Source organism: Crocodylus siamensis, chromosome 1, assembly GCF_052110815.1.
Source record: "Crocodylus siamensis isolate JL-2025a chromosome 1, ASM5211081v1, whole genome shotgun sequence".
NCBI lineage: Eukaryota > Metazoa > Chordata > Crocodylia > Crocodylidae > Crocodylus > Crocodylus siamensis.
Window position 1 is genome coordinate 78,202,928 of NC_143395.1, and position 12,462 is coordinate 78,215,389.

Consider the following 12,462-nt stretch of genomic DNA (forward strand, 5'->3'; position numbering starts at 1 on the left):
TGGCAGTCGTAGGCAGCATGTGTGGATGGAGAGAGGAGGTACTGCTGAATCAGAGGGGAACAGGATGGAAGAATTCTCTTCTGATCTGGGGACTTAAAAATCCCTGGCTTCTGCTTCTACTGAAAGTGGGGTACGTCAGCACCACTCTCCCTTCCAGGATCGCACTACATAGTAAAAAAGTTTAGAAGAAAGTTCTGTGAGTTGGGGTATGAGTATAAGATCCTTGAAGCATATGTGGTTTTTAAAAATTGTCTGACAGTCTTCATTGTATGAATGAAATTTGCAAGAGAAAAAGATGATTCCACCACTCTTTCAGCACATACTATTAAAGTCTCCAATCCTGCAAAACTGTATGCACCCTGTCAAGTTTCCATACACAGATACCAAATAACCTCCATGGTGCCCAAAACATATGCAAAAACTCCACAGCTGTTTAAAACCTATGGATCAAAACCTAAGATTTTGAAATTAGTCTGAAAAATCTTGCCATTGCTAAACCTGTCTCCTTTGGCCCCAACAGTAAAAATAAATGTTTCTAAAAATGCTACTTGTGCATTTCATCCAACACTTATTTAATGAAAAACGTCAAAACCCAATTAGCACCCAAAACCCAGAGGAGTGTCTTCTTCACTAGACTACAGAATCAGTCTAAATCCTGCATGTTGCGTTCCTTTCCAGTAGACCATTTTCAGTACTCTCAATGCTGTCTAATCTATAGTTTAATTTGACTATTAGGGCACTCTCTTGAGAAATGAGGATCCACATCCCCTCAGGCTGAATGGAAACCCGGTACCTGAGTCTCCAGATTCCTGGGCCAGTAGTTTAACCAGTAGGGACTTACTTAAATCATGGTGAAACTACACAATTTACATGGGTTGGTCACAGCATAAAGAGCAAATTCTGTGGGTATTTCCAGGATGCTCTCCACCAGCCCCACCCCTCAGCACTGATTGACAGAAAGGACCTTGTGGGGGAGGAGGAATGAGGGGGTGGCTGTCATCTTGTCCGCTACCCTTCGTGCAGCCCTGCCAGCCAGCACCTTGCCCCCACCCCAGGCAAGCTGCAGCAACAAGGACCACTGGCTCCTGCTGGGGAGCCAGCATTTTATTTTTATTCATTTTTTTAAAGTTGATTTTCATGGACAATCCAGGATTATCCAGTTTCCATTAAATCTGCAAAATGAGAATTGATTAGACCCCTAGCTATGGGAAAAACTCAGTGGGGTCCTTTCTTTTTCTCAGTTTGTGACTTAGGCATTTAAGGCTATGATGAATGCATGTTACAAAAATAGATGCAGTAACTGTTTTCCAGAGAATGAAGCAAGATGAAATAGGATCACATTTAGAGACTTCCAATCCTGGTCCATGTGTTAGGTGCTTAAATGGATTAGACACTTAGTCATGATGCCTTTCTAGCTTACTCAGGTCTCTGAAAAACAAAACAAAACAAAACAAAACAAAAAACATTGCAATGCCTACTTTTGTAACATGTCATCATTTAAGCCTTAAACGTAATCCAGAGTTTAAGACTTACTGGGCATATCTACACATATATTTACATACACCTAAACTTAATGCACCTGTGTTTACAGCACATTAAGGCAATTTAGGCATGTGTCTACTCTAATGTGCATTAAGGTACATTAAATTTAGGTGAGGCTGGAATTAATGCGTAATACACTGCTGAAGTGTGCAAACACTGACACCATTAAAGCAGTGCAAAAGCACTTAGCCCGCTTTAAAGTGTCGTCTAAAGTGTCGTCTTGTTTCGTCTACACATGGCCTAGAATCACACCTTTAGTTATTTAAGAGTGTTCAAGAGGATCTGAGCCAACATATTTTGTCTTGGACCTTTGTAAGAAAAGCAAAGGAAGTGAAGAGATAAAGTCGGGGGGGAAAAAAAAAAGACAGTGTTTGGCTGTTCTCAAGTGAGTGCCCCAGCTTCCTAGCTGTAGGGTAGAGCTCTCTAACTTCAGAGGGTCAGGGGGAGGGGGCAAATGCCAAGATCCCAGGCCACACACCATGTGGATGCCATACCATGGGGGCACATGGACTATGGGCTCTCAGGCCCTCCCCCCTGCCCGCCAACTATGTGCAACACCCCTCCTACACAAGCCAATCACTGCTGCCACTACCTGGAAAAGCTCCCCACACCACAAGCAGCATACACCCATCCTATTCCAGACACCACTGCATGAACTACTGGTGGGGCTATCACGTGGGAAGCACAAGCCCCTCACGTCTGGGCAGCAATACCCCCTCCAGCCATTATTCCCTGCCCCAGAGACAGCATTCACCATGACAGTAGCAGGAGTGTGATGAGGGGGCTGGGCAGGAGCCCATGAGCTGCGCAAGCTGAATGCAGCCTACAAGGTGTCGGTTAGACGGCCCTGGTATAAGGAAGTGTGAAGCAAAGCTCCCTCACATCTCCCTGTGGGAGCTAGTCTAACTTGTATAAAATGCTTAAATAGTCAGAAATAGAATCACTCTCTAGGATACTCCCCTGGATTTGTCTCTGCTCCAGTAAGTGTCTGATTATTTATAATGTAGCAGTGTGTCAGGAAACAATGAAAGGAGACCACTGCAACATATCCAATAAAACTTATGAGTACCTTCTGGAAATCTGGGTTCAAAACTACTTAGGAAAGAATGGGATGCCATATGGTTTTTTCATAGAGGAGGTAACCAGTGTAACCACTGAGCTTTTATATTCAAGGCTACCACCAACAATATACAGAAAATTTGTTTTGCCCAGGCATAATTCATTCAGGAATAGCTTCAGAGAATAGGAACCACAAGTTTGGTATTTTTCCCCAAAAAGGAATTTTCTCTTAGCTTTACTTATGGCTGCCTTTATAATCAATGTGATTCATTACATGCCTACAGATAAGCACCTGACTATGAACCATTCTGAATTGGGGCCTTTGATAGTTTTAATCTACCACAGTGATTTACTATCAATTTATATAATCTAACATAATTAATGAATAGATATGAAAAAACTCACTATGAAAATTCTTAGAACAGAAGGATGATAACCCACTGAATAAGACTGATTGATTGATTAATTAATTATATAACAAAAAGCATGAGCCTGCCATCTACCCACATATGCAATGGTTAAACTTCTTAAAAAAAAAGACAAAACAGCCTGAATATATATTAGGGGTGCAGGGTAGGAAACATAGGAAAGACATTTATTTCATACTTTATTTAAATTTACTTAACCTTATAAAAGAAGTATTCATTGTACTGCACCATATAATGCAAGCAAAGAAAGAATTAACATACTTATGGCCTTGCTGCATGGTAATTTTGGGCAGCTCCTGGAACTCTAAACACCTGGATTGTCTGCACATTAATACCTGAAACTAGTTTTAAGCCTTCATTAAGCAGCTCAAAGATACAGCACTTCAAGGCAGGATTCTTTCTGATCCTTGTGACCCAGCTCCTGTTGCATTAAGTTGTAGCCACTCTAGGCTAGACCTTAGTGTAAACCCTCAAACTGACCACCTCCTCCACTGGCTTACATTGGACCCATTATCTTCCCCCCACCTTCCTCAGCACCCCAAATCTCTGGTCACTGTCCACTCAATCCCTTACTTGTGGTTACCTGCACTGTGTCCTGAGGGAGCAGGCAAGGAAGTGTTAACCTACCTGCTTGATCACCACTGCTTGTGCTTCTGCTCTCTGGGCAGGCTCAGTCTGGAGAAGAGCATTAGTAGCAGGGGCACCAGCCAGGCAGGCAGATTAACCCTTCCCTGCTTGCTTCCTAAAGACAGCCTGGGCAGCCAGGAGTAAATGATTCTTACCTTTCAGTCCTCCAGCTGCTGGCCTGAATGTGCGATTGCTGCAAACTCCAACTAGCACTAAAGCAAACTAGCATCAACATTTATACTGCTCACGGTATAAGATATAACAAGGCCTTTTGACAGCGATCCAGCACACCAGCACATTTATAACTTGACTCATATAAGTAACCCTCTTGGAAACCAGTGGGCCTATTCAACAGAGAGTTAGGCTTGTTACTAAGAGTATGTTGGCATTGTAGCCACTAAGCAGCAGTACAAGCTCAGCACAAGCCAATCTACCACTCTTCCTAGAAGATATAGTTTAACTCTGTGGAATTAGAGTCTTGGCAATAGTAGGTATGGGCAGGGGGAGAGAAGTCAGCTAATACCCATGGCACAAAGCAGTATACATTATTTCAAGAGCGGGAAGCAATCTAGTGGCTTTAGGATGGCACTGAAGGTAACCTAATTATCTAAGGCATGCAGCTACCCTAATGCAGCTCTGCTGCTTTCTGTTCAGGAGGTAACGTGCAGAGCTTAGTTTACTCTACACAGCGCCTCCTGGGTTGATGCACAGCAGTACTGTGCAGTTACCTAAGATGGCTCTGTGCATGCTACCTCCCAAACAGGTGGCACTTTAACTGTTAGCTCAGTACTATACCCCCACTCTCTAGAATCACACTGCATGACAGCATTTCCTATTATAGCCAAACTACTACCAGTTCAGGGGGTCTCACACTGTGTACGCTGTATCCAACACCTTCTTTACAAAAGAAATCTCTGCCTCTATCCCTAGTCTTACAGGATGTTTTTTTAAAGTATTTAAATATAGAGTGGGGTCTAGTGGGGTTTTTGAAAGCATACCTCCTAATTCTCATTAATTTTAATGTCCTTAGGTACTTTTGAAATTCCTACCAGGGACATCTCTGTGTGCCTAAACAGCCTATTTCAGGGTAAGGATATTACATTTTATTATAACTAATGGCTAAAATAATTTATACTATTCTGTATGTATGTATCTGTAAATACATGGTGTTATAGTTCTATATATAGATTATGTAAATATTAACTTTTTTCTTATAATTATATTTTTATTTATTAGGCTAATCAAAAACTTTTGGTGTTTTATTTTATTTTATTTAATGAAGAATATTTTTATACTTGATGAATAATGTTGCGAATATTCATTTCCTATATCCAGCTTGGATAATGACCCCAAATACTATTTAAGGAGCGTATTTTGTTTGCTGTGGGAATCAAGCAAATAGTTTCATAGTTGGGAGGGCTGGAAGGGACCTGAGCAGATCATCAAGTCCAACCCCCTGCCATGGCAGGAAAAAGTACTGGGGTCAAACGACCTCAGCAAGGTGTTTGTCTAGCCTCCTCTTAAAGACCCCCAGGGTAGGAGCTAGCACCACTTCGCTTGGAAGTGTCCTTTATTATGTCCTTCTAAGCATACTATCTTCCTTTTATTTCTTGAGTCTGGATCGTGGCCCAGTACGCTATGTCTCTGAACCCAGAAGCATGAATGCCTCATGCCTCCTGAGGCTGGGGGGGCATGGTCACCGCCCACAGGTTGCAGCACCAGTGTTGGCAGTGGGGGCGTGTTAGCAGCGAGTGGGGACCACCCACAGGTGGCCGCAGCGGTGTTAGCAGGGGGTGGAGGGGGTGGTGATCAGCGACTACCTGCAGATGCCACTGGCAGCATCAATGGTGGGGGTGGGGAGTGCAACTGCCTGCAAATGCCGCCATTGGCTGTGGCTAATCTCAGTGGGGGCATGGTCAATCCTGCCTGCTGTCCCTTCCTCAAATAGTGGAAGTACAGCAATTCTGCTGCATTTTGCACCCTCCATGGAACACCTGTGGTCCTAGAGGCAGGGTGCAAATTAGGGGAGCTGAGCTGCCCCCTTAAGAGATGAGAGCCCACCTGTAAGATTTGGAAATCATAACTGTGGGGGGCTGTCTCCAATCAGATTGCTCCTTTAGGTGGGCTAAGGCTCCTTAGATGTGAATTTAAATTTTTTTTGCAGACTGCCCCCCGCCCCAGAGTCATCATTTGTTAACTAACAGAATAACACCCTCTAAAATCACAGGAGTTTTAAATATAAAGTAAGCTCATATTCTACTCAAATGGTGCAGTAAGCCAAAGCATGTGGGCTGCTTTGTGAAACAGATGGATAAAAAAATGTGCTTAAGAGAGGGGATGGTAGCTTTGATTTTGGAAAAGAGGAGTTGGCAGAGTGCCTATGGTAGTAACACTAGCGTGCAGTGAAATGCTTGATAATTCCAGAGCAAGTTATTTTACCATGGCTTACAACCTGTTTAATGCTGGAAAGAAAGCTTGTAACTGTTTTGCCTTCTCATCAGTATGTGATATGGTATAATCATAGTGGTTACCTAACAGTGATGAAAAGCTTCAGTAGCAACGAGAAAGAGACTGCAAATCTGATTGAACGTAGGCATTTCAGGTTTGAAAATATGTGCTACCTACTAAAATGAGCTATCGACTAATTCTGAAAGAAATGTTATATGGGTTTAATGTTCATCTTCATCCACACTATAATGAGAAGGATTAGACTGACTTCCATATGTGGAATATTTATTTCAGCAATACAGGAAAATGTATTTCCCTAATATTTTTTCAGTATGCACAAGGTCTTAAATTTTACAGATGTGATTAATGTTTTAATTTGCTTTTCTAGTTGGATACAAGTTTACCATACAATATAAATTACTTACAAAGAAATTTGCTTATATGGAGTTTAATTCATATGCTGTTTAACCACCATGTGTGGCAAAGCCATGCCTTCTCAATAAGGCCAAGCAGTTGTGCAATTGATTTGCAAGATAAAACCAATCAGGTTACAGAAAGCATTTCTTAAAAACCTAGACCAGAGCATTTACGAATCAAACATGCTATAATTAGTGTTTATTTTAGCATGAATGGGTAAACAGGATATTAATTGTAAGTTGTGAATTGAATCCCTGGCATGATTTTTAGTGGCGAATATTTAAAAATTTATTTATGTTGTCAATTATGTACTTGTTTATAGATTTCATTTGCATAACAAAGGAAGGTCAATTAAACTTATTTCTTAGCTAGTGTAATTCAGCATTGAACTCAATAGAATTACATCAAGGTATATATGTTGAGAATTTGACCACTAATTGTAACAGTAATAAAAAGGAACAGAATGCTGTTTCAGGATTGGCTTTATTTCCTTTCTGAAGAACAGCTGAAAGTGGTACTTCCTTGGGAATATAAACTAACGCTAATTCTTCAATGCATATACGTGATGATAAAGATGTGTTTTCTGGCCAAAGGAGGACCTCAACGTTGTGTTTTAATATAATTCTCTTACCTCTTCACTTAGCTAGCGTGCAACAATCAGTTTTTTTAGATGCTATGTATTCATGAAATGAGAAATTCCTTATGTTCAGGGTAAAAATATCTTCTGACTCCAGAACAAAGATAGTAGTAAAAATAACACAGTGCTTAAGGCATTGACGCTAATGGGAGGTTTACATTGATTTTATTGGGGATAGGTCTTTTTTACTTGATATGAACTTCCATAGTAAAATATGCAGCTTCAGAAACTGGCACAAGAAGCATGGGGGAGTTTCCACTTTTATACAGAAAATCATAAAGGCAGGGTCACAAGACAATGGGCCAAAGGAAAGGAACAGATAAAAGGTAAAGAAACATCAACACTGTGGTAACATATACTCAACACCTTATTTCCACCCTCACACTTCCAGGTTTCCCCAAACAAGTCCTTAGTCCCTAGAGCACTTAAACAGTAGTCTGCAGCTGCCCCCAAGTCTGAGTCCAGCTCCTTCAGCCCACAGGCCCAGCTAATGGAGCCAGTGAGATCTCCAGCTCCACTGTGCACTCCTTTGCATAGGGCTGACCAGGTTTCACGTGCGTGCTGCTCTCTCTTTCCCTTCCTCCAGCTTCAAGCTTCTTCCTTTTTTCCCTTGCCTCCCAGCCCCTGGGGGTTTCTGGGGGTTGCAGCAGGTATCACAGCTCTGCAGACTGCCCCCTGGTTCCTTCTACTGTTACAACCAAGACATTCACATTACATCACCCACCTTTTCAATTGGATGCAATTCCACATCCAACTAAAGTGCTGCTTATATTTACCATGTAGTTCCTGGACCACCTGGGAAGTCTTCACATTTGTTGTGGTCCACCTGATGATTCAAAGATGTGGACCCTCACTGGCTCTCATAAGGTTTGGGTATCCCCAGTTGTACCCAGCCTTCATCCTACCCCGAGTACTTGTTTGTCCTCACTTTCTTAATTTTCATTGGGTCCTGGATCCCACCCTACATTTCTTAATTCAGAAGCATCCTCTGGCAGCACCCTATTTGACCTACTGGGGGCTGTATTGGTGAGGGTTCTGCTGTGAAGCCTCTGCCAACATCTTGGCTGCTGATGGACAGGCCTCCCTAGCTCTTTTGTCAGGTCAGGGTTTCTGTCCTGTGAACATATATGGTTTCATCTGATTACAGTGTACTACAAATGTTTGTGTGCATCCACACTAGAAGTTTACTGCAGTGCTGCCTAATTAGCTCTGCTGTGAAGTCTTCACATCTATACGTGTGGTCCTACTAGGCTGCAGTAAACTAATACACTCCACCATACGATAGTACTTTTATCCTATGGAGCAGTACTTCTCAAAGTGGTGGTCTGCGGACCGGTGCTGGTCCACGAGCCACCAGTCGCCGGTCCGCAGCGAGTTGCCAGGAAAGAAAGAAATATATTGTCAGAAGCATAACATTGATATGTCATGGCACCACAGTTCGTACATTCCAACACTACAGGTGAAGTCACATCGTGCAAGGTGAGGAAAGAGAAAGAAACATCTGGTCGCACATTTGTGTAGTGCTGTTACACATAGTTGCTGCCACCGGCTGAACTGGGCACTGGTCTCTGGCCCACTGGAAAAAAAATTGCTGGTCCGCCACATCAGGTAGTTTGAGAAGCACTGGTATAGAGGAGCTGGCTGGCACACGAGGGTGCTCAACTGCAGGGGCTAGCTGGAAAGTATTCCCCACAGTGAAGCACCCTTGTACCCCAGACAGCCTTGTCAAAGTCTACACATGCATTGCTGCACAGTAAATAATTCTGCCAGTAAATAATTCTGCCATAGGATAGTACTTATATTTACAAATTCTGTCCTATGGCAGAATTATTTAATGTGTAGCAATGCATGTGTAAACACTGACAGAGCTGTCTGGGGTATAAGGGCGCTTCAGTGTGGGGGATGCTTTCCAGCTCTCGTGTCCCAGCCAACTCTTCTGTAGTATGTTGGGCTGGGTCAGAGCAGCCTTGGGATGGCAGGCTGAGTCCCAAGCTGCATGCCAGCTAGGGATGCTGCAACCCAGCTCAACATGCTGCAGTCCTGGATGCACGTGAAAACACTGCATCTGGGAGTACTAAACTCCAGTGTAATATGAACTTGGATATCTTGCCGTCTTTGTAACATATTCAAGTGTATTTTTAATTCTTCTGATATATTTATTCCAGAGATAACATCAACAGGCAGGCAAATCTCCCATCCAAACAACACTATATATGGTATATATCCCATAAATTACTGCACGCTGCTCAAGTAAGGTATGATGACATAAGGGAATATCTCACCCTGCTCTGTCTGATTGTCTTTGATCAGGGGGTACAGCATGCCAAGTGTGGTTCAATCGTTCTACTAATCCATCAGATTGGGGGATGATATGGTGTCATGCTTGTTTTGTTGATTTCTAAAAGGTCACATACACGATGAAATAGTTTAAATTTAAAATGTATTCCCTGGTCAGTGTGTAGGGATCAAGGTACACTGTGGTAAGACACACATCTCCCAACAAACACCTTTGTCACAGGCTGACCCTCCTGATCAGGGAGAGGGTATGCTTCTGCCCACTTGAAAAAGTAAACCATTAGTAAAACATACTTGTTTCCACTTGGTGTAGTGGGCAGGGGACCCAAGATATCTGTTGCTATCCTTTCCAGGAGTTGTCTAGCCTGTGTGGAGAACATGGGGACCCTAGGATTACTCTGCATTCCTTTTTGGGTACCACAGACCTCGCATGACCTACACTAGTTATTAACAGTTTTTCTCCAGAACCAGAAATACTGAGACTAGACCTTATGAGGGATGTTTTCCATGCCCAGATGTCCCCTGGTATTGGAATCATGCAGAGTTTGCAGAATTTTTGGTATTTCCTTCTCTGGTACCATTATTTGAATAAGCTTGGGTCTCTGGTATGGCCCGTCACAATAATATCATCTAGGTTCACCAAGTAGGATGTCCCTTGCAAATCCACTCACATGATATCAATCTCTGAAATGTACTAGGAGCATAACATAAACTGCAAGACATCACATTAAACTCAAAAAGTCCCTCCCTAGTGCAGAAAGCTATTTTATCTTTGTCCTCTGGGTGCATTTCCATCTGTCAGTACCCGCTAGCCAGATCAAGGGTGAAGAACCAATGAAGCTTTGGCCAGGAGGTCTAGCATGGCATAAATTTGAGGTAGGTCATCAGCAAGCTTATTCAGTCTATAAGGATCCACACAGACCCATACACCTCTCCCTTTCTTCTGCAATACCACAGGGACAGCCCATGGGCTGACAGAAGGCTTGATGATGCCTCTTTCCTCCATCTCTTGCAGCTGCTGATCAACCGCCTGCTGGAAATGGATGGGTACTCCTCAAGGCCCCTGTTTGACATTGCTAATATTAATCTGGTGCTTTGTTAAGCTTATACAAGCACTTGCCCTAGGTTGTGATCTCTAAGGCTGAGTACATCTGAATACTCCATTAGGACTTCTTGCACTGCCCCCACTTGCTCAGGCTGCAGGCCATGATGACTTAACTGGAGCTCATGTTCCAATTTTCCTGCATTCCACTGGAAGATATCACCTGGCTTTCTAAGATTTTGGCTTTAGTCTGAGTTCAGTACTCTTACAGCAGCCAATCTCCCTGATCCAGGTCCTCTTGCAGGACAGCCATACCCATCTCAAACACCTCAGTTATGGTACTCTGATAATGCAACTTGTGGTTCTGTTGATGTGTTAGTAAGATCCACTGGAATTTTACCCCTGTGGTTCTTACCCATGACAGTTCCCACTATGAATCCAAATTCATCAGTGAACTTAGGTTCAGTTAAGCCCTCCTCATCTTCATGGTACCATCTCTTCAGTTTGCCAGTGATCATCATCTCACTTATATGTGGTATTGTTAAATTCTTTTTCACTATCACTTTACATGCTCCTACTTGGTGATCTGTGATATACAAGGGGAAACACCTCTCCAGAAAGGAACTTGAACAATCTGTAAAATTCATAGTGACCTGATAATATTTTAGGGTACATAACAAGGCATCTTGATTGGAAGCTGTAGGCCTTGAAAGTTTATGGTTGTACTCCACTCTCCCAGAATTGGAAGTGCTTCTCCATTAACTGCCTTAACCACTAGCCTACAGGGTTAAAGGCTTCTTTCTGTTTCTGTTATAACTTGCTTTCAGACCTGACTATGTACAGTAGATACCTGGGCACCTGAATCTAGGAGGAAGTGGCAAGGAACTTCTAGTTTTCCCTCCAGGTAGCATCCCAGTGCTGTGACACCAACTATCACCACCTCATTCTGTGGGACTCTGTGTCTGCTAGCAGTGGATGGGCCCCTTGCTAGTGCCCACCTCAATTTGCCCCCCTGAATGCCATCTTCTCTCTGAGTATTACCTCTAGAAGTGATCATAGCTACTACAGTGTTGGCATCCATCAGCATTCTCCTGATGATGCCCCAGCAGCTATGGTCCAGGAGGATCTCCCCTTGCACATCTGCTGTTGAACTGGGTTTCTATACTCTACGTCAGCTGGTCCAGTTCACCTTGGTTCTCTCTCAATGTTTCCATCACTGTTCAGAAGGGTGACAACCCTGGGGTTGGAGTGTGTGTTCTTGATGTCTACTCATCTGGCATGCACATGCATGCTTGCCTTGGTGCCTTGGATATTTAGGGCCTACAGTTTTTTCATTGACTCCACATCTGTGGCTAGCTTTATGGTATCATCCAGGCAATGGGGCCCCCAATCAAAGCTGGACCCACTTCTCCCCACTGAAGGCATTGCTGATGAACTAGTCACAGGCGAGCAGATCCTGTATTTCTGGGCTGACTTATGGGAAGGCCTTTACAGCTAATCATCTTAGGGCAATCTCAAATTCTTGCACCAATTCTGCTGATGTCTTCTTATGATTAAAGCAAGCTGTACGGTCCCAGTCAAGACCTGCACCTGGTTTCAAAGCACTCCTGAAGGCCCCTGTCAGGTACTTGTAATACTTTTTAGTTTCACTCCTGAGCCCACACTAGTCCGCCTTGGCTTTCACTATGAGCAACAGGCTCAGGTATTTTAACTTAGTAGCCCCATTTCACCCTCTTACCTCATCAGCCTTTTCAAGTTATTCATGCCAGTCATCCCATTTTTGTTGTTCCCCACTGTAGGGTACTGGTTTGAATATAGGTCTTGAGACACTAGATGGGGTGTGTGTGTTATCTCCTCCCACTGGGGGTACTCATTTTCCTTGATCAAATGCCCATACAACAAACAAAATCTATACACTCACTGCAGCAGTTTGCCCTGTGCTTACCAATCCCTATTTGCTTCACTTG

General features: G+C 43.1%; 1 protein-coding gene across 1 annotated transcript in view; it reads left to right on the forward strand.

The window, feature by feature from the left end:
- Positions 1–12,462, forward strand: part of LOC149872951 (uncharacterized) — a 550,350-nt gene that overhangs the window by 449,031 nt on the left and 88,857 nt on the right. The window contains exon 17 of the mRNA XM_090037132.1: positions 4,687–4,743. The gene's annotated coding sequence lies outside the window, so the exon portion shown is untranslated. The remainder of the gene's footprint in view (positions 1–4,686; positions 4,744–12,462) is intronic.